This window comes from Polyodon spathula, chromosome 26 (genome assembly GCF_017654505.1).
Source record: "Polyodon spathula isolate WHYD16114869_AA chromosome 26, ASM1765450v1, whole genome shotgun sequence".
NCBI classification, from domain to species: domain Eukaryota; kingdom Metazoa; phylum Chordata; class Actinopteri; order Acipenseriformes; family Polyodontidae; genus Polyodon; species Polyodon spathula.
Genome location: NC_054559.1, coordinates 17,356,333 through 17,362,411, shown reverse-complemented (window position 1 = coordinate 17,362,411; position 6,079 = coordinate 17,356,333).

The following is a 6,079-nucleotide window of genomic DNA, read 5'->3' as shown; positions in this document are numbered from 1 at the left end:
GTCCCAGGGAGCCCCTGTGTCTGCTGGTTTTCATTCCAACTGAGCTCTCAACTACTTAACTAGACCCTTGATAGAACTCATCATTTGCTTAATTAGACCCTTTTTACTTGTTTTCAGCTCTTAAACAGTCGCAGATTCCAAGTTAACTATAACATTTGATAAGTAACTTGAACTGCAACTCTTTAAGAGCTGAAAACAAGTAAAAATGCAAAATTAAGCAAATTATCAGTTCAATGAAGGGTCTAGTTAAGTAATTGAGAGCTCGGTTGGAATGAAAACCAGCAGACACTCCAGAACCAGGATTGGGAAACACTGGTCTACATAGTACTGCAGTCTCTAGATGTACGAAGCTTTTGCTCATAGCAAAGTTTACTGCATTGTTAGTTAACAAAATTTTCAAGCGTATGCGTTTCTATTACAGTATTGTTATTATTAGTATTATTATTATAAATATTGCATTCAAAATGATTCATACAGAACTGATGAATTTTAAACACATCACTCTGATGTAGTACAAAGACATGCTATGAGTCACCATGCAAATAACATTCAGATGTTTTACAGCTACAGTAAACAATGCCCTGCTGTGAGCTGTACGTCACGGGCATTCGATATGGCACCCATACTGCAATGGTTTATGAAAACCGCAGCAGAAACTCTTACTAAAATGCCAAGGTCTGCACCAACAGAAACCAGGGCTTGTGTTGGAAGAGTCCCCAGAAGGGTCATTCCTTCACTTTTATCTTCATGGACCCCAGTGCAGCAGTAGCCGGTGTCCTCCAGAGACACAGCTCCGTTTACAGTTCTGACCTCACCTGCTGGCGGTGCTTTCCATCTGCATAGTTCAAATCTAGCAGAAGATGAGGCTGGCAGTTAAGGATGCCAGCTGTTAAAAGACACAGATCCGACTGCCGAGGTGTCCCGTGTATGAAGAGTTCCTGCCGGGGTGTACGGAGTTCAGCTACAGGGTTCAGGATGGTTATATTGTAGTTTTTTTGTTATGCAGAACTTCCTGTTCAATGGCAGCTTAACTCTTTGTTCTCCTGGCTCCAGGGCCGAGGGGCTAAGACTAATGCTCTGTGTGTACCAGAGCCCCATGTCTCCAGGATGCCTTTTGCAAAGTGTACCTCACATTGCGCATCGTAAATGCACAGTGTGGCTGGGGTAGCATTATATTTATATTGTGGTGCAAATCTATATGGTGTACAGACACGACACGCCTGTTGTCACACATTGCATGTGCAGTACCTATAGATATCAGTGCAGTGCAAAGGGCATGCCAATGAGTCCGGTCCAATTACTGGTTGCACGGGGGACGCACATCTAGGTCTGGGACACTGTGTGTGTTAAAGACCAAGCACAGTACCTTTAGGGAAAGGCAAGCTGTTACTGTATTAGAGAGGTCTGCACCTGTAGCCTTAGAACATTCTCAGCAGTTTTGTAGTATCTTATGGGCTGTAGTGCCAACAGCCTCCATTATCACACCATGCATTCTAGATTCTGGTGTGGAAAGAGTTTGTTTTCTAGTATTGCTTATAAAGGTCCTAACTGTCAGCATCTTACCTAAAGAACGTCAAATTTCTCAAGTTTAGGAAACGCTATATAACAGAATACAGAGTAGGTTTTGCAAACCGTTAAAAAAAAAAGACAGTTTTTCTGACAAAAGGCTTTTCTAATTGAATCTGGCATTTGTTGCTTGCACTTGGAATCCTGTTTCTCTGTTGCAATAATTGAATGTGTCCATTGTGCTTGTTTGTGTCATTGACGTCTGTTCCTCGTGTTGTTTTCCTGTGCCTTTGCCTTTGCCTTTCCTGCTGTGTTCGGTCAATCCTAGAAAACAAAACTCAGATACAAATGCTGAAATAGTAATGCCTGTGATCTGCAATATGAAACTATTAAATTGTACAGTCAGGCAAGTTTGGATTTTGTTCTGTAATGTGCTCACGCCCCCACCCCCGCTCTTTAAGCACAGCACAGTACCCTTAACGACACTGAGCTACTTGAACCCACATCCTCTTGAACCCAGGTCTGGCGCTTCAACACTCAAGCTCCTTTTCCTGTGCCCCACTTAAAGAGGTGTGTGTACTACAGACCTGGTCGAAATCTTAACAAAATCCTGTCACAGAGGTTCAATAGCTGCACTGATGTCTGGTATAATTGCACCATTTGGTAGGTCAACTACTTCTGATGAATTAAATGCAATTATAAAATGTATGGTGATAATGGCATCAAGCCCCTTCAGAAAGACATGCACTAATCATTGTGCAATAAAACATGACAACATTGGCATATTAATCTGTGTCCTTCATCTTTTTATTCAATACAAATAGTGATGCAAGAGGTTTAATAACTGCTAGGTCTTGTGCTAGTTGGTTAACAGCCAGTGGGCTATTTTACAGTCACATGGAGAGAGGACTTAAAGAAGGTAAGGTTTCTTATATATTTACAAAGTGATGCTTCAATGAAACTTGATTGCTAAGCTGCAGCATGGTGAACAGTTGGAGATTATAGTGACATTAGGGCTGTGACGGACTAATGTTCTATGTGCCCTGTAGCTAGAGACAATAGAGCATAAGGCACTCACAGTATAAATAGAAACGCATGTAGAATTGCAAGAACACATCCATATATAAAACATAGAGTAGATTTTACAGATGTTTACTGCTTAACATAATCATAAACACATGTGTTTTACATTTTCTTAATTAAAGGGAACATCAGTTTACAAATACAATATGATAGTATTTGGAGGCATGAGCAGGAATGTATAGTCCGTGCATGCAGCTCACATACTCAGAACGCCCTCAGACGCACACACACACACACACACACATCCCTATTCAAAGTGCTGGTTTCTATGCAGACAGACGCCCTGCTGCATCTGTGACAAAGTGCCTGTGCGTGAGACACAAGGTCAGCTCAAGGACATCTCCAGCAGCACGGCAGTTTGACTCCCCATCAACCAGCAACACCCACAGGCTTCCGAGGGTACTGCAGCTAACCTGGACTGTGCTTCCTGGTCTTTTGAGGTCATGTGATGTTGTGACCTTTCAACTCTGTTGACTCCACCTGCTTCTCACAATGTCATTGTCAGGCTCTTGATTTGTGTCAAAGGGTTTCAATTACAGGTATACTTAACCCAAAAACAAAGAAGCAGCAGAATGCAAAAGGAACGTAAGCTTACTTTATTTAGCATGCTTTTAGTGTTGCTATATCTGCACAAATTCACTGAACTTATGTGCTAATTCAAATAGTGTTCCAACTTATGGGAGGAGTGTGCCAAGCAGCACCTACGCAGCTTTGCATACTGATCATTAGGGGTGCGCAGAACATTTGAAAATGAACATTAACATATTCAGATCCAGTTGACTGCAGGGAATTCTATTCTATTCCATTTTTATTTTTTCAGTTTTGCTTGTCTCTTTTTACCACAGGCCCTCAGCAGTATTGCAATGCCTTATTATCCAGGAAATTGAACCCTCCAGCCAGGGGCCTCTTCCGTGTGGCAGTCTGCTTTCATGATTGATTGGCAGCTCAGTGGCTCTAGGGAGCTCAACCCATGCAGGAGCTTTCATCACATCCTAGAAGTAGGAGCATTGTTTCAGAGGCACACTGTGCAACTACAGAATGTGGTCCGACACCCCCCCCCCCAAGTCAAGATGCACCAGAGACTGACGCTACTCTGTTCACAAGACTCCCAGGAAGTAATATGGTATACTGTGGGGCTATAACCATGCGTTGATGGCTAGACTACATTATTATTATTTTTGTAAACTTCTAAATGCCATGAACAGGCTGTGGTGTTAAAAGCCCAGTTACCGGTGTTGGCTTTCTTAAACAGAGGATCGAAGACATACTGAAAGATATATACTGCACACCTGTTGTTTTGTTGTCAGTCACACCTTTGAACACATTACAAGCCCCCACGGGCTGTGCATTTTGCTATCAATCATGAAGTTACTTTCAGAGTGACCATGTGATGCGGGCAGCTTTCCAAGCCGTAATGATCTCGAATCAACAGGCGGTTATCAATGCAAAAGCCCTCGAAGACAATTGACAACGGCCCTACTGCAAATCCCAATACTTCAGAAGGGCGAGCGGCTCGGATCAATATTCACGCTTGTATTTATTCAGAGCAAGGCATGCACAACAGGCACCCTGCTCTATTTGCTACAGTTTTTATGTGCAAGTGTTTTACTTAACTCAAATGGGTTCCTCTCTCAAACATTAGGGTCCTGCTTACAACCTTTAATGCGACACACTTATCACCTAGACCCCAGACAAGTACAAATTGCTTGATTGCTACCACTTTAAGTGTTCTATGACTCAGCATCTTATTCAAAGGGGGTGATATTACCCTCATAAGTAAACCAACAGGTTTCCTACTGCGTCAGGAGTCCCACCCACAAAAGGAAAAGCTTTTGGAAGTTGCTCGTATCCAGACAGAATGTCAAGTTTCTGCCTTCGTTGTGACCTCATTGATCTGCATGCAAGTGAAATTTTCTTGTAGTTTTTTTTTTTTTTTTCAAAAACAGCTGTAAAAACCAACAGTGCTCTTTTTGTCTAAAACAAATTCTCAAGAGGTGCAACAGGGAGGAGGCTGGGTGCGAACTGGTGACCCCGTGCATTGCAAGCGAGAGTCTTGACCACATCGCAAAAGAACTGAGCTCGTCTGAATTCGTGATTTTCAGCAGTCCGTAATGGCAGCGTATCACAAAACACTGTTACACAAGAAACCAATGAAGAAGGCTTTTATAGATTGCTGAGTCTGTACAAATAGCAATGCACAAACTGGTTAGAGGTAAAAGGGGGGTTGTTAAGGTCAAAAAAGCTTATCCCTTAAAAGGGTTAAACAGCTCTTCCTGGTCTGCCTTCCTCGGAACTACGATTAGCATTTGTGATCCAATCTCCAGCATTAAAAAACCCAAATCGAGAACTAAAATAAATACATAGAACCCTATATTCGCCTGAATTTTGCTGCGCACCTGTAATTCAGCCAAAATGTCCAGCATTCCTTGCCATGGGTTGTCAAATACAGTAGAGCATAAAAGACATCTGTAATAGGGTTAGCCTCAGTACAGGTGGTCTGTAAATCTTGAATGAGCCAAACTAGCATTTCAATCAATATCTCATGCATGCATGACAAGCTTATGAATGATTTTTTTTTTTTTTTTTTCTGGCAGTACAGCCAGGCACATAAGTACAATGTTAAGCTTCTCTACACAAAGCTCTACTGCCAAAGCACATCAATCGCCAGCCCAGTCCGATTGAGTTGCTGTGTTTCTTCTTGAGAAGTAACACTGGGAGCTTAGGTGTAACATTAACTGTAATTATCATGGGGATCACTGCACAAGATAGCAATGCAGAGAGCCACACCCAGCATTACAAACCGAAGGGATTGGATTAAATAGTCAAGCTGGTACTAACAGACAGAGGAAGATGTTCTGCCTCTTCATTAAACAGTGATCTGCTGGTGCTCACACCGAACAGGTGACTGCATGTATTTGAATGCTGATACTTTACTCGTAGGTCCCAAAGATTATGATTTTCCTAAACTGACATTTACAGAAAATTTAAACTGAACCATATCCTAATTAAAGCTTTACAGTGTAAATGGTTCAGATTATAATTGGTTGTTTGCATAGTGATCTGGGCACGTCAATTTTGCAGTTCAGTTACTGTGCTCTGGCAGGTTACTCTGCCACCATAGTATATTTTGTATAGCAGATCAATGCTATCTAGTGCTGTGCAGTATCAGTTGATCAATGCTATGCAGTGTTGTGCATCATTGGAAACATGTAAGATTGCTCGTTCTTGCACTGGAGTTTCACCTCAAGAGTGTATTTCCTCAAAACACGATTGCTGCCCACAGGTAACAAGGTGTAAATGACGTTCCATCGTACTTCTCTATCTGCACTCAAAAGCCAGCCAGCTAATGCATGTAATTGCTGTTTGATCCCTTCCTGGCAGAGCAGCAGACAAGAATTTTGAGGCCTGGGACAAGTCCTTTGAGAAGGCCCCCCTCCCAATCCAGCAAACGCACATTGACAGGATCTGCTGTACAAACACCTTCTAGTTT